At 37.7% G+C, this 25,055-nt stretch overlaps 1 protein-coding gene across 3 annotated transcripts in view; it reads right to left on the bottom strand.

Annotated features, from left to right (window-relative positions):
- Positions 1–25,055, bottom strand: part of LOC138943409 (puratrophin-1) — a 276,837-nt gene that overhangs the window by 140,674 nt on the left and 111,108 nt on the right. The window lies entirely within an intron of this gene.

The raw sequence follows: 25,055 nt of genomic DNA on the forward strand, positions 1-25,055 counted from the left end.
TTAAAAAAAAAAAAAAAAACAAGATACAATTAAAGATAAAAAAGAGAAAAGTGTATAATAGAAAATATAGTGCAAATAGAAAACTAATTAGAATTTTCGTAAATAAATTGCACACGAAAGTGAAAAGAATTACAACACAACGTACGTTAATCACACTCTAATTACAGAATAATTCATGCTGTAAGGATACACCCAAAATTAAGAGAACGTGCAGTCAGCCAGTGACTGGTCCTTTTTACCTTTCTCTATTAAAGAACGCGCCCTGATGAGCAAGAACGCGAATCAAATTTAAACGGAGTCAAAGCGTTTCGTATACAGGCGAAAGAAGGTGCGGAATATTTCGCGCGGAATGTGTTAACGTCGGAGATTGCATCGTGAAATACATACTTTTGTATGCTAAGATGTTACAACATAAACCGCAACGAATCCAAAGTTGAATAGTTATAGTTAAATCATGTAACTTGATACTTGAACATGTGATTTTAAATAAAAAAATATTGCTTTTTTTATATTTAAATTGTTCTAAAAAATAAGCTGAGGCATTTAAAAAAGATATCGAATTTTATTTTTAGCAAAGATATTGATTAGTTTGATTCTGTTAGAATAAAATATCTATTTATATTGCACATATAAAGTCTACTACAATCAAATTATTTATAAGTTATGAGTATACAGGATGTCCCGTAATTGATAATAGATCGATCAGACAGGAGATAAATTTTTAAAATAAAAAATAAAAATTTAAAATAAAAGCAATATCATATATGTTGCATTCATCCAATAGACGTAAAAAATCAAATTATACCTGTATACATGTATATGAAAAAATATATCAAACAATATCTAATGAGAATGTTCTTAAATTTCTTAAATTACGCGATCAATGTTATTATCTGTATTACTTTGCCGCGAGTTAATTAATTTTGCATTGATGAATCGATGAGATTCGTCGTCGGTCGAATCTTCCAATTGACTAACTCTATTTGGTAAAATTTCATTTCGCCGCGGAATGCAGTCACATATCCCGCCTCTTCAGTCTCGATAATGAAAATTTGCGGACGATCAAAGAGAGGAGTCCATTTCATTTGCTACGCTCTTTTATTCGCGAACACGAAGTATACTGTGTGCATTCGTTTAGTGCCCTTTATTCGCGCTATCCTATCATCTAATTACTTACACGAGCCACATAGTCACGAGCCGACATACATATGTAGGCGTTATTGCAAGGTGCAAGTCTCGAGAGAATCTCGCACCTTCGACGCGCGATCTCTTCTCCTTCCGAGATGAAAAGATACGAGCCGTAAGGCTGGATATTAAATTAAACGTTACAATGTATCGAGATGGCCTAGGAATAAATCGCGATAACGCTTCTGATATTGCCGACAGTTGTGTATTTGTGAACGTGTTACATTGTTACACAGGAAAGATTGCTCATTAAATCATTTTTTCTTTTGTACGATAAATGTGATCTACTATTAATTACGGGACATTCTGTATATTCATAACTTATATATAATCCTTTCTACAGATTCATCTAATAAATTATGAAACATGGCGAATATATTGTAGAACAAATTTACAATATTTGTAAACGGCAGTAGAAAATACATGCAACGCTAATCTAATAAAATTACAAAAAAAAAAAAAAAACACCCACGAAAGAAATGAGATATCAAAGATCACAATTAGAAAGAACACATTCGCGTAAAATTACACAATTAGAGAGAAGATTAGGAAAACTATCACAAAATGCTAAAAAAGAAAAGAAAATTACAGGCGGCGAATTTGAAAATAAAACAACTAAATCCATCTGCAAATAATTTTTTTTATGTAATAACGCTTGATTTTTTACGTCTACTGGATGAATACAATATACAACATTGCTTTTATATTTTATTTTAAAAATTTATTAGTTCACAGAAAATATTTTTGATTTTAAATTACAATATGTATAAATTGTTATTTTATTTTATTCGAAAAAAATCTTTTTCATAATAAATAAAATGTACACTCTTTTTCAATTGATACAGATAATATAGCAAAACATATTTAAAAAAATTGCGATTTAATCTGAAACTAACGGATAGGAAGCACTAACCATGAGTCTAATCGTAGAAATTTTCACACTTGGCACACATCGATTCTTTTATTTCATTAAAGCGGGCATGCACACACGACACTTATCGTGCCTCGTTGCACGTTCAATAAACTATGATGTACAAGAACACGAGAGAAATTTCGAATTGCCTCAGTTACTAGGTATCCTTAATTATAAAAAGTATATGTATGCGAGTAAGTTTATTATAGGGTTAAAAGTCCTTCGAAGACATAACAAAAATAACGATACATGTACACACGAAACTAAACCAAGTCGCGCTCTAACGAATCGCGTGAAATAAACTTTTATTACGATTCATCAATACATTAAAATGTCACGCGCGATAGATTATATGATATGTCTTGGCATAACTTGTCAGCAGCTCCCATTGACAGTGTCAATAATACCCTGAATATGTAATGTCCCGAAATAAAAATCAAATCACGTAATAAAACTGCAAAACAAATCATAAAACTAAGTAAAATAGCAACGAAACTTAAGAGGACAAACATAGCACGAAGGGAAAGCGCGATATCGCGAAATTTCATCGAGCGTCCAGTATTACCGCATTGTCAGCGGTCTAAGACCAATCAGTGCGAAAGCAACAAGAGAATACAAAGCTAGTGTGACCATGACGAAGGAAGAAGGAACGTTTATGATGCGCGCGATAAGGAACCGGGGGCCCTCTCGCTTGTCAACCATGTGTCTCATTAGCGGGATAAAATGTCGCGCGAGAGATGTATCTGGCGCCGAAACTAAGCGACTTTCACTGCGTGATTTACGAACGTACGTACACTGCCCCCTCGATTTAATTCGCACGGCTAGTGTCTTACGTTCTGCACGCGGAAAAGCCATGTATGTTTTCAGCGATTGTTGAAGAAAACGGGAGATTCCGGCGAGAACGTAAATCAGAGCTTATCGTCGCGGAATTCGCATTAGGCCGTTAAGTGCGAACGCGGATATGTTGAATTTCATCGCTCTCGATATCGCTCGTTTTCTAAAAAGTTTATCGCGCACCACCCCGTACATCGTCGTGTAATAATTTTCACTTTATCAATGATTTTTTGCGACGCAATTGCGGGCACCGTTATACGCGACTAGGACGATCGCGCATTGATGCGCATACTATTAGTATACGTCAAGACTAGTTTGAAAGCTGCCTCTTAAAAAATATTTCAACAAATTAGAATCACTTTCTTTTTTATTAACAGTAAGCGCCGGATGTAAAGAAGAAATAATATAAATCGTGGTACTTTTTACTTTTATAAAAATAAAAAAAAACATATTTATGTGAGAAAACGAGAGACTATTTATTAATTAAAATAGAACATGAATCAAAGTCATACATTTTTGAAATTATACTGAAGAAATAAAAAAAAGTGTTTCGATATATTTATAATTATGTGAATTAAAAGAGATACGCGTACACTTGCATTGTTTCTAAAATCGCGGATATGTGTAACTTGGAAATAATTTCTATCTTCGAGATAAAAATGATTAGTTTTTTAAGTTGATCGTAAGCTGTATTAATAAACGTCCGCAAATGAATTAGCTCGCTAATGCAATCGCACGGCGAGAGCAGCGCATAGTTGAACACACGTTTCCCGATATCCGCTTAATCTGAAGGAAAGAATCCGTAACAGACGATTAACGAGGGGGGAAAGAGAGAGAAAGGTACGCCTATACGGGAGACACGAGAGACCGATAGACGCGGCGCGCGGCGCGGCTGCCGTACCGGATGCTGTCCAAGTGACAGACAGACACGTGCACGCGACTGACGAGGGCTCATTTAATCGCTGGCCGCACTACACAGCGTACGCATCGACGCGTCTGTATCTACACGAGCCAGACAAACAAAGGTCGAGTAACACGCGCGGAAGTAGCGGAGCGGGTACATCGAAACATACATTTCGCAGCGGCCCGATCTGATGAAAGTCCGGCAAGACTGATTGCGATCTGGCTGCCGCGAGGAAGCGGGAGCAAGAGAGAGATATTTGCGAACTTGTTCCCCATGGACCCCCGGTTAAAAAACGCGCACGCGCCCCGCCGACCGCCCGTGGTAAACACGCTGTGCGCGCGATCAAATTAATCGGCATGACATCGTTACTTCTTCGAGTCGGACGTCTTTCACTTTGCGCTCCCGAGCCGTCTCTCTCGCGATCCGAATGGGGAAAATAAGTCTTAACCATGATATCGTTCTCGATGCGAAAAAATATAACGGTCGAGTGCAGAGGCTAACAGAGCTAAAAGAGAGAGCGAGCGTGGATATCTACGGCGTGTCGCCGAGTTACCGTCTATATACGTGAATTGCGATTCGCGTAAATTTGCGTGACGTGCGCGACATACGACTGGTTTTTAATGAGCATATTTTCCAAAGTATTGATCATGGTTAATTGGATAGAGAAAATTAAGCGAATATGTAGAAAATGATAGAAAGCCAAGGCGGAAGGAATGATTTGTTTGTCAAACGTACGCGAGAGATATTTATAGTGCGCGAGAAGATTTTATCAAATTTAAAGTAGTACTTAAATTTGTATTTACTTAAATTTTTAGTACTATTTTGTACTCGAACCAAAACAAAAAATATCACAATCGATATGCTTCGGTGTCATCCTCTTAAAAATAACTGAATCGTTCTAATCGATGTTTGCACAAATTAATAACTGTAACAAAACTGAACGATCCAATAAAACACAACGGAACGGATTGAACGGAATTTCTATATTCTTTTTACGTATCAATTAACATAATGTGTTAATCGGAAAATAGAAATAGAAATTATCGTATGCATTTCACATGAAGTATTTCGGAATATCCATGCGAAAGGGTCCCGAGATGGATCACGCAGAGATGCGATCTAACCATCCTGCGGCTTGGGGATCTCGGATATGGCAATGAGTGTGTGTGTGTGTGTGTGTGTGTGTGTGTGTGTGTATGCGGGCGGCGCGTATGTACAACGCGATGGGGCTTTCTGGCCGGTAACGCACCGTGAATACAGGCGTGCGCAGACCGATTTCCTCTTTGCGCGAAGCGGTATGGCTCGTTTAAAATGCAGATTAGGCCCTACCCCTGCGTCCTTTTAGCGCGACTTGCCGCCTGGCGTCTACGTGGCAAAGGCATCGCATCGCGATCGCCCAATATTCGCCATTATAAAACAGCATCTACAATTAAACGCGCGTAGATAGACGGACAAAAAGAATTTTATTACATTCTGGAGAAAAATCCGTTGGAATAAAAATAGTAATACATGAAACACAAAAATATTATAAAGTTATGAAATAATAAAAATAATAATAAAAACAACACGCGTATAGTGTGCGCGTTAAGAAAATCAAATAAAGATACAATGAAAAGTGAAAGATAAATTATATAATTTAGGACGACACAGGAATAATAAAAATTAAATCCAGAAACAATTACTTATCATATCTTACAATTGCGCGGATTGAGAAATAAAACATGGTGCGTGAGCATGCATTTGCCGTCCAACTCATTCCGCAGTATGTAAAAAATGGTTAAATAGATGCAACGACGACGTTCACAATGCGGTCGCACGAGCACGAAATTTCTTTGAGCATGTAACAGAGACCGGTTCGAATCGGCTCATGGTACGTTCGCAAACGCGAATTCAAGACCGTGGCTTTCGATGCGGTTTCACAATGAACCTTGTGGAACCGAGATTCATGGCACGGAAATCCTATTCTGTAACACAGGCGCCGTTGTTATTCGCATTTCGTCTCGGCGTCGCGGCGTCTGCCACGCGAAGCATTTACGAATCAATGGCATAACACGTGTCGACGAAATATTCATGCGAGCGATATATAATATGTATAATAAACGATCGTTGCGTGATGATTCACGCGCGCGGGCGCAAGTTTTTACATTTGTAAAATAAATTTGTTCAAAGCATTTACCGTCTGTATTTATAATTATAATATGTATTATTTTTTTATAAACGAAGAAAAAGTTTATATTAATTTGCAATTTTTCAATTTGCTTCTATTTTATTTATTTTTTAAAAAATTTTTTTTCTCTTGAACGGTTCAATTATATTTTTGCTAGATAATATCCCATCATTAGCAATATTGAATATATTGTATTACAAAAAAAATATGTGTAAATGTTTTACATAATAGCCTGAAAGAAAAAAATATAATTTATGTGTGCGCCCAACACACATATACTTTAATTCTATTTACAAAACGTTAGGGGAAAAAAAAAACCAGTTATAACATATTATAAACGATATCAATATACACGATAGTGAAAAAGATTCGTTCTGCCTTCATCTATCGTTCTCACTTTCTTGACATTTAAACAGCAGAATTAGACTTTATTATATCCTGGAGAAGTAAATCAATTAGAGAGTAAATCACATCGCCAAGCGTACGGCATTTCTCGGTTACCAGTTAACAATGCAGGATCCTGAGGAAAACGCGAAAACAAGCTTGAGCGGAAAGAAGAAGTCTCTCCCCATCTTATTCGCGTCTTGTCTGTCAAGACATCTTGACGGCGAGCTTGACTCCGTCAGAGGTCGATCTCTAGTACAGCAATAAACGGCGTTAGAGAAAATCCCGATGCAGTTTCTTAATTTCATTTGCTATGTCTTTCGTGGAGGTACTCTCTCCCTTTCCCTTTCTTTCTCTTTTTCTTTTTCTTTTATCATCTGTTTAAATTCTATTATACAAAATAGAGGAAATTTTAATATAATGCGATTGATAAACGCATTATGTATTCGAGGATTGTATTATATATATATATATATATATATATATATAATTTTATATACAAATATATGTTATTTTCAAAATATTTAACAATTCTATACAATATATACAAGAAAAAAGATTAAATATTTCATAAATTACTATTAATTATATTTCTACCATTTTTCTCTTCTTTATTTAACACATTTTTGATTTTTTTTTTTTTTTACGCGGAATATTTTATCCAGGATATGATAAATAATAAATCTAAATCTGCTGTTTGATTGTCCGTCTGGGAATATTCCCTTCTGTGAACTTCCGCGAAGGAATTACGGTATCAATGCGCACTTTACCGCGTAGAAGCCAAAGATTCTCGACGTTCTCTCTAGCTGTGATTGGCCTATGACCGACGACAATAGAAAGCTGGGATACGCTCGTAAACCCGATGGCTTTTGAAAACGTCACTCGGGAAGAATCATGGAAATAGCGGACGGATTGAGGAAGCATCCACCAGCGAAGAGGGGTTCTTGAACCTCGCTGGTTGACGGTCACTTTCCTCGAAGATGGTCCTTTCACATGTGTCACGTCGCAATCACCCGCGCGCCACGAGTCATCGCCTTTGCCATCTACGAGAAACAAACTCCCACAACTGTTGTGCGAACATCATCCACCTGGTGATGGCAATACGCCGAGGTCGATATTACGGTATCGGACAATGATTTTCTGCAACGATGGATGCAACGTCAAAGAGGAAAAACGATGAAGAGAAATATTCACACGCGTCAAATATTACAGAAGATTTAAAATCTACTAGAATAACGAAAATCCGGCAATAAAGATAGAAACTTACAGTTGCGATAGATATAAAGCTCTTTACATATATTCTTTTCATATATATTTTATTTATAAAATATAGAGAAACAAAGTAAAAGACAAGATAGTATTTAATTTTTATCAAATTATATTTATAAAACTACAATACAAATGGAGAAGTTTATCGTATAAATTGTTTATAAATAAATATAAGTAAAACAGAAACATTCACGAAATATAGATCGTAATGAGAAAAATGGGTTAATAATTGCACGTGTGAAATATACACGCGGAATAATCGTGACAGAACACGCATTTCTCTCGATGACAGGCAACTCTATCGAATTAGAACGCGAGCAAAGATCGAAAGGCGGTACTTCTCGTTCGCATCGTTTATCTCCGCGCAGCTGCATTGTGACGTCGCATCTCGAATGGGCATATCGTCCATCGGGGTACATGTTGCGAATTCTTTCCGGTTTCTATCGCAACCTATCATTATCTGATGTGACATTTCATGAAAATGTGTGACGGCGGCCGTTCGTTATTACGCGGCTATCCGTGCGCGTCGCGTCGTGCCGTGCCGGTAAGTAATTATCGGTGTCTCACGGTGTAATTATCGCAATTGTTATCCGATCCTGAGGCGAGGCTAAAAAGGTCAAAACTAGGGGAAGTCTCAACGAGATCCATCTTCTCGATCCTCGTCTCGCTATTTTAAAAGCACGCTTACTTAATAAGTGGAAAATATCAAAGAAGCACAAAGAAACAGAATAGAATTTGTTTAATTAAATTGAAACATCTCTGTCTATCTCACTTACTTTAATCTAAAGTATTATATAAAACATAAATTATATTGCAAAAATATTTGCATTATATTTTGCTTATAATTAGAATATCCTTCTATCCTATAGAGAATACTTTCTTTGCCGTGAATTTTCTATATGTTAAAGGAAAATGCGGAATATACAACATATACAAAATATACAAAATCAAAGCGACAAAGAGAATTTAATTTAAGAGAATAGTCTCCGATTATTTCTAGGGAATTGTATACTCGGAGATTACGGAACTAAATATAGCAAACGTTCGTAAAGTACATCGTTTAATTAACTAACCGTCAATCATTTCCTTATCAACATCCTTTGTTAACATGGAACGATGTATACGGTCTCTCCTCAGAAAGACGCATCCTGTCTCCGAAGCGCTTGCACCTTCGGAGCGGAATGGTTCACGTCATCATCATAACGCGTTAACCTTGAACGTTCTTTCGCAATGTATTGTATATACGAAGAAATCGACAACGAAATTACGAATATTGTACTATATCGTTCAATGCAGTGCACGAGACAAGAGACAAGTATATAATTCCTCTGCTATAAGTCATCGTGAGAATAGGGAACGAACGGCTCTTTCTCGGTATGGAAGAGAGTAGCGTCTCTCATTTGCCGGTTCAATGAGTTACCATCGGAAGACCTCCCCGGAATCGCCGCAGGTGTGTATCGAGTTGTCGTATCTTTTAAACGCACACGGGCACATGTTGCCATCTCGTGCGTAGTAATTATGTTAATGTCGCGTGAGTCACGATTACAGGGAAGCGCGACGGCAGAATTAATAACAAAGATTCACGATATATCCAAGGACATGTCAATTTAAGACAATCGCAACCGACGTAGGAATAAGTAAACGCGACGCGTACGGGAAGCGAGGCGAAACAGGTATTTGGGAAACGCCAGGTATATCTTAAAAACGAGCGAGCGCACGCGAGCCTGCGATCGACGCCGACAACAAAGTTTGTACTTTACGTAAAGGCCAGCGTGCGGTCACCAATTTAAACATGCATAAACCGACGAGTATAAATGTATCGACCCTCGATGAGAGTCGCTAATGTAAGTCGCGTGATAGCGCAAGATTTTATTTTGAAACCATTTGAATAACAGAACTTTCGTAAGTAATTAACGCCTTAATTACGTTATGTTATATGACTGAAGTATATTATTCTCCTCAAAAATAATAATAAATGTCAAAGAATAATATTTTCATAAGACGGTTCAAAAATATCTTATACTATCCATTGATATATAGCTTATTTAAAATCTAATTCAATTAATTATAAATTAATTTGTCTTTTATTCTTCAAACTTTATTTACATATATTTTGAGTCTTAACTCTAAAACATGTTTGTTTCAAGCGAATTTCTTCGTTATTAATCGCAATTTTATCAGAGATTATAAAATATTATAAATTATTAAAATATTATTAAATATAAAATTTTATTTATGTTCTCGCACTCTCGTACAAGTAATGGTCCTTGTAAAAGGACTTTTAACTGTAACATCAAAATACAGATTCAAGATAAAATCCTAATGCGCGTCGGAAAGGTAGTGCCAGTATCTTGGAGCATCATGATGCGAACGAACATTTATCTCTTGCCCGTGCGCATGTGCCTTCGTGCATAATTCCGCATACGAGAACCCCAATTATCCGGTGCTTGCACCTCGCTCGAGCATCGCCGACAATGCATCGATCTAAGAGACTCTGTCCGGTTCTTTTCCTCTCGCCGAGATCGAAAGACAGATACGCATTATTTTCGCCCGCATGCTGTACGCGTAATCCTCGCAAAGTTACGGAAGCGATCTTGGAAAAATCATTTCTCGGTTAGAAATAGAATCGAGTTTCAATATGTTTTCGTAAATCTTAAGTGTTTGATTATAATTCAATTAAAAAATTGGATGATAATTTACTTGGGCGTAAACTTCATAAAAATCAATGCTTTTATGAGAAAGCAATCAACTTTAAATATACTTAATAACATACACACACACACACACACACACACAATTCTGAATCAGTCATCGTTCATTATACGTACACCCATTTGATGCCGATTGAAACACGCTTCATTAGATTTCGATATAGCGCAGCGAGTAGTTCATTTATTTTCTCGAATCTATCGCAACGTGTTACGAAACCGCTTGTCAAGGATTTGATTCCATCTTTAGTCTCGAGTCTGTGCGAGACAAGCTGGCGATGTTCCCGACGAGGGATGATGCTGCAAACTAGTCGTCCGGAGCGTTATCTCTTTCCCGACCGCCGTGCCGGTTACCCGCGGGCTACTTCTCTTCCAAGTGCACGCATGCATCTTGAATCGTGCCTCCCATGTAGTCATTACCAACACTTGCACCGGTTAATTCGCCGGGCGTGTAAGTGCGTGCGTGCGTGCGTATGCGCGTGCCTACTTCGCCTAATCCGCCGATGCGCGACTGTGTCGGGGGAGAGCAGAGTCTGCCAGGATTATTATGCAAGCTCGTAGCGCTCTCAGGCTGTCGGTGCTCCGGGTTCCGGGTCCGATTGTTCGCTCACTTGGACGCGATACGCTCCCTGACACCTGATGTTAATAGCGAAACGTTAACGTGCGCGGCACGTTCCTGCTCTTATTCGCGTATCATTTATTACACTTGCTTTTCGCGTCGCCTGTATTTCGAATATTTATAATTTTTGTCACTTTGTCACTTCGCGCTATTTTCGTCCTATTATAATTAATTTTCAAATAAAATCGTAATAAAGTTGCACGAGTGAAGTTTTTATGTGTTTATCATACATGTTTGTCAATTGTTATGGATAAAATAATGCGTGTCCCACGTTAAATCAAATTTCTGTTTCTGATAAACGCCAGCGGTCACAACTGTGATGGCGAAAGAAAATCACTTATCACTTGAATTAATATGCTCGATCGCGTCTGTCGAGAGTCTGCATTATACGCAGAGCGGTTCTCCTTAGTAGCGTGCAATTTGTCATTATGCATGTCATCTTCCCGGTAGAACGAAAAACGCTTCCAATAGGGTGGCGATCTCTCATGCGCTCGTCAGCGCGCGATGAAAGGAGTTTCATTATTCATGAGGTTCGGCCAACCGTACGAGTTATGGATAATGTATATAGATACTTGGTTCTCGTTTACAGGGAGAAAAGCTTGACGTCTCACGGCGAGAGTTTCGCAAAGTATCATTTCGCTTACGCAAGTACACCTACGCACGCAGTTTACGCGGACGGGTTGCGTTGCATTGCCTCGCATTTCGCGATCGAAACGATATACTTTCTCTCGCGGATGATGGTTAAACGTTCAAGCAACATTAAGCTTTATTCGAGTTATTTTATCGATACCATCATGAACTTGAATGATGTCTCGAGATAAGATAACCGAGATCTTTAATCGCGTTAAAACTTGCGCTACTATTTTTAGATATATTAATAATATAGGACCTGCTCTCAATACTATCGATATATTGTATTATTGTTACTATGTATGAAATATTGATAGTATTACTGAGATTATACGAGAATATCGATAGACTGAAAATCGAAAAAAATTATGGAATTATAACTTCAATTATATCGAAAGATTTGCTGCAAGGAAATTATCTTTTTTTTTTCTTTTTATAACAAAATCAAATTTCTCAGCTACCACTAATAAGTATCTGTCTGTTCTCTCTCTCTCTCTTCTTTCTGCGCGCCACTAAACAATACCAGAGTTAGTATCGATCAAATGCATACGCATGCAATCAGCTTATAACCGGATCCGGAGAAAAACGGTGTGCACCGACTGTACTTTTTTGCTATTATCGCCAGCTGATTTACGAGGGAATGAACGAACGACAATCGATACGGGTCGGTTTTACGAGCGGTGTGATCGTGGTTGCAGCGCTGTCATTGAACTTTTCTGCTCATTGAACGGCGGGTGCCATACGCAGACGTATTATTAAGCATAGATGCTGCCGCCGCAGCAGCTATCGTTTAAAGCTTTATTTACGTCTACGAGCAAAGCGATAAATTTACGTAGGGCCAAAGACTTCCTGCTGAACATCTTGCTCGGGTCGACGCACCACCTGTTTCGTGCCCGTCTATATCAGAAAACACAACGCGTAATTTACGAGCGATTCGGGAAAGTACATTTAAATGCGACAAAGATCTCCGCCCCCTGCCACCAGTAATTTATCGCGAGGATAACAACCGTCCGAATATGGCATTACATTATCGTAATAAAGTAATCGCATTTGATCTTAAACCGCTTATTAACTATCGTAAATTAGCGTTTACGCGGATACATTAAATCTAAGTTGATCGTAATTAGAAAATGAAGATAAATCCTCTGTAGAGAGTTTCAATGATTTTGCCAAGAATCGAGAGCCTGATAATATAATAAAATATAACTGTACAACATATGAGCACAAAAGCAAAGAGATAATCATATCGAAAGCTTTTTAATGAACTGTGTAATTACCTTTTTCGATTATATCTTTCATTAAGCATTTATAATACCCTTCACACAATATACCATATTTTATAAAATATTTATATCATTTCTCGTGCTTATATTACGTAGAGTTCTCACTTGGATAAAATCCGTCATTAAAAATTGTCATTGAGCGAAAGGATAATTGCAGGGAAATACCGCGTTAATTTTGAAGATAAAACTCGAAGATTGCTCGATGCGGACAAAAAAAGAGAGATGCTATCGGGCAAAATCGCCTGGCGCAATGCGCTTTTACGCGACTTTCGTAATGCGTCCGTTAACCAACTTAATAATTACGTTCCTTATACGTGTGCGCGAGGATAATTGTTTTTGCATAATCGAGATGGCTTCGATCTCTCGCGGCACGTTCATTTGGTGCGCGAAAAGAAATCGAGCATGCACGTGGATGTACGCGTGTGTCAAAAGCGCCTGTACTTATAGAGAGTCTACATACACGCGAGTTACGTAATGTACGATGTAATTGCATACAGTCCGAAGCAGATTTTGATCCCAACGTACATGTATATCCCGTGTGGGATGATGATGATGATGATGATCTACGAAGTAGATCAATCGAGAAGTAATTACACGTTGATCGATATTATATAGGTGTTTTCAAATACTATGTCCGTCTCTAATTATCTCCTTATGATTACGTGACGTTTTTACTGCTAGACAATTTCTTATAACAGGAAAAGTTTTACGTATCAAAGTGTAGCAAGAATTAGAAATGAAAAATTAATGAGCGATATAATACTGACGTGCCTCAATGGAAGAAAAATATTGGTAAATGAATTTGTCATCTGATTGTTGATGTCCATTCATCGCAAAAAGCGGTTATACGTTTGTACGATATCGCTTATATGAAAATTATATGTGTAACAGACGCTAGACTAAAATCTGTTTCGCGTATAATAAAATATTGATACCTCAGTTTTCAAGTGTGCATATAAGCAATAGTAATATTAACTGCAAGCGGTTGAATCTTTCGAAGCAGTTCAGAGACGATCATATGTTGTTATCCCCCTTGACGTATTGTCGATAATATAAAAAGCTTTGCTAAAAAGATTTTCGTCCGATATTATCAGAGTTCATTGCGAGCTCTTGTTCCGACGTTAGGAAAAGTGAAAATGTGGCATTATTTCATTGTGAACACGAAGCAGCGCATCAATGCTATACAGTGCGTCATCGTAATATTGTATTTCAAAAGAGCTGTCATGGTTCGAGCTCAACAACGAGAGCTATTCAAAGCACTGGCATGAAAAATGAGCGGTTTATATGATACTGAAGTAATATGTAAGTACTTTCATCTTTTCGTAGATTCAAATTGGTTAAAGGATTATAGAGAAGTAAATTGATATATATTATTTCCAATGTAATAATTAATTATGCCTTAGGCATATTTATTTGTAGTAATTGAAAGTAATGGCAAAAATCATCATATATTTCAATTCGTTTCGAAATCTTTTTAATGGCTAAAAAAGATTAAGGAAGAAAAATTAGACTGTAATTGATTTTAATGAAAATATGAGGATGAATGTAATTAATTTTCAAAAAAATGTACAAAATAAAAAATTTTTAAGGAGAAAGTATTTTTCTCCAATATTTTTAATCATCTATTTATCAGAATAGATATACGAGTAGATATTATTAGCACCCGCGGTTCGCGTCTTAAGAGCCGCCGTGTGATTGTGTTTAGCGTCCGTCGACAATTTCGTGCGCGAAGAAGCCACGCGACGCAAGCGCGAGAAAGTAACAGCGGGATTGACAGCGGGAAGAGATACCTGTAAAAACGAAAGCGGCGACCGGAAATTTAATCAAGTGAGTTGATAGCGAAGGTCCTACCACCGCCTATGGCCCATCCGGTGGTAGAGAACTTGGCAGCACGCGCTAAATTACAGGTTTTGTTGAAAGGCTCTGGAAGAAATCGCCGTCTTCCCTGTGCGCACTCTCGCACGAATTATCGATCGTGCGATCGAGTCGCGCTGATCACAGCGATGCCGTTGGTCGCCGATCAGAGGCGATTTTCTAACGACAATGAAAGTGCTCGCTCGCCGAGCGATTTTCGGTGCGGAAACCGTCGCGGAAGGAGTCGTCTGAAAAGGTTGACGACACGCGATTGACCCCCCCAGAGGCATTTGACGTCCGCGTGGATTTTTACCGAGAGAATTCGAACTCTTTAAAATTTGAAGTAAAAAGAAAATAATCGAGATAACGAGTATAGTATAAAAAAAAAAAAAATGTTTTAACAACATGACCATTTTCGACACGGATTATTTCTTTATTTGGTTCTAAACTCAACTACGCAGGAAATCACAGCTGGAATTGATTGCTGTAGTAATTTGAGAGAGTATTGCGATGCAACCATACAAGTAAACACTAGTAATTTTCTACGATAGATTACTTTGACGTAAATTAGAAAAGCGTATTATTTGTACCGTGGCATACAACGCATGGTATACAGACGTGTATTCTAATTTATGCAATTGAATAACTTTTCTTCGGGACAATGACTGTCTAGAGTATAAGTTTCTTCATATTTCTCGTTAAAAAATTAACATGTACAGTTCGTAATGTACATGTATCGCGACGTAATTAGGCAACAAGATGTAACAAAATATACCCAAACTTTCGCGCTAAAATTTCGTGCTAGAATATGATAACTTTCCTTTTCCGAGAAAAAAGAAACATACAAATACAGCAGCAGCAGCAGCAGCACGATGGTATCGATTGCAATCCCGCGTGCAACGTGTAATTTTGGGGGCGTATACATGAGCATGCGACGTTAATGATAACGTTACGACATACACGTTATATTTTTATTTTTGGTAGATCGATCTACACATATATCTCTCTATAATTAAATGGAATGGTCGTAGACTTTTAGCAGGTATATCTGCAGATGCCACTGTGGGACCAACAAAAGAAAATGGCGAAACAAATAATAGGCGCAGAATGTAAAGAAAATCGTTAAAAAATGTCAAAATTTAACACTTGAATTAGACAAAATCTATGAAAAATAAAAATCTAGCTGTCGAGAGATATAGATATAGCTATCGATCGGGAGGGTTAAACAAGTGCGTTCGATTATCCGTCAATTATACCTTTCTGCTCCAAATGCCGCTCGATCGCGACGTGGATGCGTTAAAGGACAGAAATTGACGTTTGATCTTTCGCTCGTGGGGAACGTGAGAGGCCGTAACCGGCCCCCGGCGGGCCACGAACGGGGTCGCGTGGGAACTCGTCGGCTCGCTTATCCCGAACACCCTTCTCGCTTCCCTCTTAGAAAATTGAATGGTACGATGCGGATGAATATGAGCGATCGGCCGCTCGTTTTTTAATAATCGACTAGTCAAATGTGATAAAAAAAATAATGCCGATAACGAGCGGGCAACGCCTCATACGCAGATCGGATTCAGGCTTCCATTTTCTTTCGTCTGTTAATCGTCTTTTGTAAGTTTATAGTAATTTTCTCGTCAGTATTATGTTCCCAAATTACAAAGGATTAAAAATTGAATTATTTCAAGTTTCGGATTAGAAATAGCGCCGACTAGATCTTATTCCATATTTAATTCCACGTAGACTTTTTATTTTAACAGTACTCTGGCTTTCGCGATAAGTTTCTCGAGGACAATCAATATAATCGGCGATATATATAATAAATCGTTACCATATATAGGAAGTAACTACAGGAAGTAACGGTCGGTTTTGCCTCAATTGTGCCGCGATCGTCCGCGAGCACGAACCATAACGCGCGCCTCATTTTCGGGATCGCTGATCTGGATTTTCCATAATGGTCTCCTAACGAGCTCAAATTTACGAATAACCGTACAACAATTTACGAAAGAGAATTCTTGCATTTCATAGATCCCTTGTAAAGGATGATCTCGAATAAAGTTAATGATATAAATAATTATTTTATTCAACTCTATATAGTAACTCATCAATTTTAAGCTATTTAAAATTAGAATCTAGAAATTTGAAAAATCACATCCCTCAGATGGACTCGAATGGTTTGAAGATGATATACATATATCGGGTAATCGTAAAATATCGAAAAAATCTTCACAATGTAGATTCATGATGAAGAGATGCTCGTCGCAAAGTCGCACGGTATGATATGCGGAGAAAGTTACTTTTATGTATCGGCAGCAAAACGCGCGAAATAAATGTAGCCTATTTAACCTCCGACCGTTTATTTCTAATTATTATCTCCCGTACGATAGGTAATATTACCGAGTTAATAATACGAAGAAAACCATGCGTTTTCTCACTTATATGATTCCTCGAGAGTAAGAAACAATCGCGCGGACAGATAGAAAGTACGATAAAAGAATTCGTGCAAAAAACACGAGAAGATAGTGAAAATTCTTGTAAATCTCTACACGTCAAGGACATTGCGTTAAATTCTCCTTTTCGCGATAGATTTCATAAAGTATTCTCGATATGTTTAAACGCGATATATCGAACATGATGGCACGTGCGCACAAGCTACGCATTCATATAATAAATCATTACTCGCCTACTTACCATTAAACCGGCCGAAGATAACGCGAGAGTTACGTATCAGTAATGGTATACATCGTATTTATTGATCGGCAAGTGCAGAAGTATCGTAAAATACACGAGTGAAGTTGTATCGAGAGTACATTCAAAAGTATCGTACATCCGTTAATCGCTTCGTTATCCCCCTTTACATTCATCGCCCGAGATATTTATGACATCCAGTCGCTATAAAAGATCATCATTCGCTCGATTACGATACAATTTTCGACATACACACACACACACACACACACACACACACACACATATATATATATAAACTTTTAATAAAATATGGAAAAATCTTTCTTGTCGAACAAGTCTAGTCTAAACAAAAGTATTATAAAAACTAGCTGCTGCAGATTTTCGCGGGTGGATTTTTCCGCCGCGGAAAAGTGGATCTCGCTGGAAAGTCGCCCGTGGAGTTTACGTAATGTCATCGTTCGTATAGACGTCGCGCGTTGAGACAACAGGACACGAGGGAGAGACACGGCGAACAAATTATATAAAAGGACCACACGCGGCGTATGAGAAGGGGGCGCAAGTCGCCGCGGAGTGCGCGAGCATGTGGCGCGGGCGAAATATATACGACTTCGCCGTGACTATGCCGGGGGATTTACCTTACACGTCCAGCTTTGAATCGCTCGTTTAGAATGAAAAGGATCGGTGGCTCGACGGCCTCGTCCGCGTGGGTGGTGGCGCGAGACTGAGCCGAAAGGATCTCCGTACCCGTGTGGGGGTTTTAGGGACTCGTGGTCTGGGTTTAACTCGAGCCCACACCTCTTTGATTACGGGACGACTCGTTTAATCTTTTCAATGCCAGCGATCGTGATACGAATGCGCGGTAGCACCGCGATCCCATGAAATAGAAATAATCGAAAGAATGGGAAAATTAGACATTAATTTTATGTGTAGGCAGCAATTATTTCTTTAAGCTCGTTGACTCGAATATATCTCACATCGCGCTTAAAATTCTTCTCGCCAATATATAATTTGTTATCGTTACATTTTCGTTTGAAGAAAGCGAACGTAAACATACGATTAACTGTTTATATGATTATAATGATGGATCAAGATGGATTGATCAAATAATTAATTAATTTCATATACGAAAATGTATTCACATCTGAGATACATGCGCGCATGTAAAAGCGAATGAGAAAAAGCGTTATAACTCATTGTCATAACAGATTGATGAGCTACGCGATCTGATACGTAATTTTAAGCGTATAATCCGCGTTTACGTAGATCGCATACTTATCTTATGTTCATTTTCATACAATATTCATGCACTTCACGCACCCAGTAAAGTCCATGCATAAAGATGAGAACATTTTCTTCTTTCTATTACTTGGTAAACGATATTGGTATAATGATAAAAGATATGATAATTAAGAAAATATAGAGAACAAAAAAGAAGTACAATTAAATAAAATTTCACGATTGACAAAAGTCAATCCAAGCAAATCCAAGAATTGGTATTAAATAATATAAATCAAATGAAAAGTCAGAATAAATTGAATTTAAACATTTAATAGTATATTTAATACTTATCCGAAACCAAAGATAAAAACCGATTTTTGTTTGCATTCGAAGAAATAAAAGCTTTCGAGGATCCTATGATGTTCCTATATCACCTCGATCGAAAGACGTCATTTTGAAAATTTTTATCAAATGAAAAATTATAAGGGAGGCCGGAATATGTCCGAGACATTCGTGAAGAGCGAAGAGAAACGCTTGCCGGTGAAACTTGAACGCGACGCATAAAAATTCGCTGATAACGCCTTAAGATCCGATCCGATCTTCTCAACCATAATTTTCGTCTCGTCGAGCAAAATGGATCGAAGGCAAGCCTCTCTCTCCTTCTTCCTTGTCGCGCTCGATGACGCGCGTGGCACAACTCGTGTCCGTTCCTCTCTCGAATATAGGTATTCGAGCGGGAAAGCCGAGCGAGAGATTTCGCCGATCGTTCGATAGATCGATCTATCGCGTCTCTCGCGAAAATGCAATTACACTCACGCGTGAAATTTCTCTTCCGGCCACACCACTGTGACTTTGGTCCCTTAGGGCTCTCTCTTTCTCTCTTCCTCTTTCTTCTCGCGCCGAGTGAGCGCTACCTAACTGACAACGACTCACGTACATAAAGTTATACTCGGAACATGCATAATAATTATTGTATTAGGATTTGATTGCATAGCGCGGCGTCGGTGAGCGAGGAGATTGTAGTTGTTAAGGCTTGTTGAGAACGTGGAATCACGGTCAGAAAATGACGACAATCCCCCATGGGCTGATCCTATTATATTATTCGTTATTAACGCCGATAAACGCTGCGTTATTTTATGACTCGTCGTGAGCATTTGCGCTGTTATTACCGCTCTCTCAGTCGCTAAAATGGATCTAAAAGCCGTACACGTATTTAAAGGGCGTTACCGTATCATTTTGTTCTATTCTATTTTTTCCAATTTCTTTGTGATTTTTTTTCTTTTTTATACGTATATCTCCGCTGAATATATTAAACTTTTATAAATGCTTGATGTAAACATGTATAATATACAATATTAATCAAGTATTATGATCTCTGTATAATTGCCGTAATTAATTTTTATATAATTTAGAAATCTGCTTACGAATATCCTATTTTTTCTATTTTGCTACTTTGCACTTGTGTTATGTAATTTAAAATAATCAAAATTTATTGAATTTGATATCAAAAACATATCATTTCAGTTTACTAGAATTATTAATTCACGTGTACCATTTATTTTTTTATTAAAAATGATTCTTTAGATTGATATAATTTTCATGTAAATCAAAGAGATCACGATTCAAAATTCCTCGATTTTCCACAGATGTTACCGAGAAAAGAATAAACGGATGATATATCAATAAAAATAGTATGTAATAAGATTTACACGTAGTTAGAATTTCGCAACACTGCTAGACAATTTTACCAATACTCATGTTCCACGTCGTATTGGCATCTCGCAATCGAACACTATCAAATTAGCCGATCGACAGTGGCGGATTTTAACTCCAAATCATATAAAATTAATAGATAAAAAATCGTTTAAAATTTTTATCATAAAACGAAAGAATATTGTTGTAATATATAAATTACACTATTTTATCTATTACAATTATCATAATGAATATGAAAATATACTTAGACCGAAAATAAATCAGATATTTGTATAAGAATCGAATTTTCTTACAATGTTGCTGGTCCAAATTTTTTTTTTTTTCCCCCATTAATTTATTTCTGCACTTGTTTCAATAAATTTGCCGCGCTTATTAGAAGATTCGCAACTGTCGGTCAGACTTTCCTCGTCATAACGCACGCCGCAGATCCGACAGTCCGCGGCTCTCCTCTCCGTATACCTTTCCTACCTTTCCGCCTACTTCTCGTACACGCGCGTAGATTTATTATCCGCGATCCTCCTCGCGTGCGAGCCTCAAGCGTGAGGGGGGAATCCCGGTCCCGGTCTCACCTACCCACTGCCAGCACAATATATGCATGCACGCATGCATCGCATCCGTTGCATCCATCCATGCATATTTATACACGAAACCGTGTGCGAGGTGCATTACGCTTCTAATTGAATACCGGCCAAACCACTATTCAGAAGAATATTGCCGGCAGTCTCCGCTGACTCCCGAGACTCTCCCGCATCGTGCATGATATAATAAATAGCATTGTTGATATTATGCACGCGTAACGAACAACTCATTTGTAGCGTGCTTCGATTACATCGGCATTAAAGAAAGTCCCATCCTCGTGATCCACGATAAAGCGCATGCAATTATGCAATTCAATTCCGCTACTTTGTTTTCGATGTGCTGTTTTTTTTATTAAAAACGCACATAAAAGCGACCGTTTATTATCCATAAAATATAAATTGCACGAACAGATATATTTATAAAAATTTTTTTAAGCTGTACGAGCTGTAAGAAAAACTATTCTTCCAATTCTGCTTCGTAGATTTCAAATTTCAAAAAAGAAGAAAAAAAAATTACACTTCCTAAAATAAAATTACACATTCAATCAAACCGAAAGTAGAGGATAGCGTGAAATCAATGCCTGCATTATCGTGCATCGCGAATAATGAGCGGATACTCGGATCAGCGACGAAAGAATTTGTTGGCGCGGACGCTTCCGCTGCGTACACGAGCAAAGAAACGAACGCGGTGTAAACGCATCTTTCGTTGGTATATGCAACATTCGCAATGTTTAAGGAAATCTAAAACCGGCCGGAAGGGGAACCCGAAGCGCGATGAGCTTGCGGCGAGTATAGGCGCATCTTCTCGCGCGCGTTCCGCGACTCGCCGCCATTCGCGCGCGCTATTATCGGAATCGCATTAAGTAAAGATACGGCGCCGCCGGCAATAAATCATGCCCGGCGATCTTAAAAGTTAACGGCCGAAACAATTTCTTAATTATTTCAGAGCTCGCGCGCGAGCCGATCGTATACCTAAAGAGCCGCGCGTGAACTCGCCGCTAATTATCATCCGCGAGATGCATTGTATGAACTGGCTAAGTACAATGGTGTCACGACTGCAATTGCATTAACCGTTGTGATAAATTCTTTCTGCCTCTCTTACATATCGGGGTTATTATCTAATAACGTTGTGATTACTCCGCGTTTATTACGCGAGTCAGTAAATAAATATTTATTATATTTCTCTATTTATTATCATAAAAAATTAATAAATATATTATTATTACATTTTCAAATTATAAAATAATTATAATTTCGAGAATCACGATAATTGATAAAAAATTAAAAGAAAGAAAGAGAGAACATACTCTATATTAATATATTTATAAATCTCTTAAAAGATTAGCGAGTTTCCTGTATAAGATATTTCATTAGCGTTTAAATATCTTCAAAGGCAATTTTATGGCGCGAAAATTTATTTCTCAAATTAATTAGCGAAAGCTCTTCATATAATTTCTTAATTGTCTTTAATATATGGTATTCCCAAAGAAACGCCTTTCAAAGTAGATACTTTCCCACGATATATATGGTGATTCTTTTAATAAGAAATTTAAGTATTGTACATTTACGGGTCGCGAAAATTCGACGATTTCTCTACTTTTTTGCGCGTTTATTCATCGTGAAACTATCGTGAAGCGATAAACACATTATATTTAAATAATTGTTTCAGAAATATATAGAATATTTGCGTTACGAAAAATTTAAGCGAATAATTTCTTGCTCTTTCCCTTTTTCTTGAAATGCTCAATTCCTCGAAAGATTCGAAGAAGCAACAGAGCGTATGCACCTGTATAGCATTGTGTTGTCTTAGCGGTACTTGGAGAAAATGACGAGCACACGTAGTTACCGATCGCCAGCGATCATAGAAGTAGGCAGAAAATACGTTAAAATTGTCGAGAGAAATCACTGACCTACGGCATTACATAGAAAATGTCCTGTTTTCTTCCATCATGTGACTTACCCTGAAAAATTATCTCTTCTCTTTAAAATAATCGCGACTCGACGATTACCGCTCTTACGTCTCTTCTACCATATATAGTTTATGTTCTCTGGCCCTGACCATGTGTTATTTATTTCCGTTTTCCCATCATTTAAACAGTACGGATATCTCTTAGCTATTTACAACAATTTTCAAATATATATGTTCTACCTTCTATTATTTTGAATGTGATGTATGTAAGCGAAATCTTCTTTTTCTAAATTTCTCATAACATTATATAATTTATCGATGCTTGTTTAATTTAATTTTTACATTGCAGTTTATATAAATATAATATAGTATTTTAACATAAATTTAATTTAAAAATCAAGAGTTTTCTTTATTTTTATTAATAAAAAATGTCAGCTATTTTAATGCTATAATTGATACGGAAATATTGAAAAATTATGCAACTATTTATTTTTAAAGACAATCGTAATATTTGTCTGCTAATCGTATCTAAAATTAAATCTAGAGAACAACTTGCGAGACATGCGTTATTATAGATGGCAACGTCTTACTTTAAGTTCGCGCAATCTTCATTGTCCTCACTATCGTGCAATTGTACGGAAGAAAGTCCCATCGAGACTCTAATAATTATCGATAATACACGACGAGATGTTCTCCGCGAGACGGCCGTGCAATTAACATGTTCGACCACGAAGACGCGGCTCCACCGAGAACTTCCGTTAAGGAAGGATGTCCGTTAAAGACAAGGCGTCGATCGTATAACCGGTACGTGTAATCGCCAGTGGACAGGAAGTCGAGAGTCGAGTCACTTCTCAGAAAACGTTGACAAGCCGAATGTATGTATATATAATCCTACCTTAATTATTGTAATATGTGACATCTATACAATATTATCACAATTTTTCCTATGTTAGGTATTAAACATAGCCGTAACTTTTATCTTATAAAGATACAAATATGAGAAAAAGTAAAAAAAAAAAAAAAAAGTATATAAAGAGAAATATATTAATATAACAAAACATTTCCTTTCTTTTTTGTTCGTGTTTCACAAACAATAAATTATAACGATTTCTAACGACATAATTCTTGAGGATGTAATTTTTTTAAAATAACATAAAAAGAGATTTCTACGCTAACTCGAGATCAACTCGAATCTCTCTCGTGGAGGGTTGAATCGCGAGCAAAGTTATATGAGGCTCGCAAGGCAATTTCGAGAAATCTACCGGATCGGTCCGTCATAATGGCGTCCAAGTGGTTTGTATAAATCATGCGTCGGTGGTTATGTGTTTGTTCATTAGTTTCTTTCCGGCGGCATTTGCATCATACGCGATTATCTAAGCGATTAATCTCGCCGTCCGTCGGTCACAGCCGCGAATCTCCCCGCGGCACCGAGATTCCCGACACGTCCATCGCTAGAGCAAGAACAGCCAATATTATTCTATGACTCGAAGGTAGAAGAAAAAGAACGTTGACTGTATAGATACGGAACATTCGTCACCCCGAACATTCTTATACTTCAAAGTACAAAATAAGTTGTTACTCGGGCTCACGTTATTATAGATCCGATGCAACGATACGTACCAAGAACGTGATTTAAAAATAATTAACACGGCGAGGACAAATAATCCAGATCGTCCGTTCGAGATAGAATCATCAAGATTGGAAATTTATTCACGATTCACGTTCAGCAAGGAATGAGAAACTTTTCATTGAACGGAGATTTTCGATTTATACGATTTCTCGTCTGACGTGCAAGAGCAATGATTTCAAGTTCCGATAATACAATCGGGCGGTGCCAGGTTAATGAATATCGCAGATAAAATCTCGACTCGTTGCAACAGTATTTAATCGTTCAATGTACTCTCGGTCGCGATAAATTGCGCGCGGGTGCCATGCGGGTGTGCTCGATCGTATTCGGCGAGAAATATGGTACGGTCGCGATACGAATTATTCATCTTCTCGCGGGTGGATTTCGTCGGTAAACAAATTTACATTAATATGTTAATGTCAACACGCAACAAAAATTGATATTTTAACGATTATATTTTAACGAATCATTCATGCGATCCACGAGTCGCGTGATTCTCAGCTCACGCTACAACGTGACTCTCAGAAAACAGACGAGTGACGCCACTACTCCTCCATAGCAATGTACAACCTCCA

The sequence above is a fragment of the Polyergus mexicanus genome, unplaced genomic scaffold, assembly GCF_030449975.1.
Source record: "Polyergus mexicanus isolate NDT 795.1 unplaced genomic scaffold, iyPolMexi1.0 SCAF_26, whole genome shotgun sequence".
In the NCBI taxonomy this organism is placed as follows: Eukaryota; Metazoa; Arthropoda; class Insecta; order Hymenoptera; family Formicidae; genus Polyergus; species Polyergus mexicanus.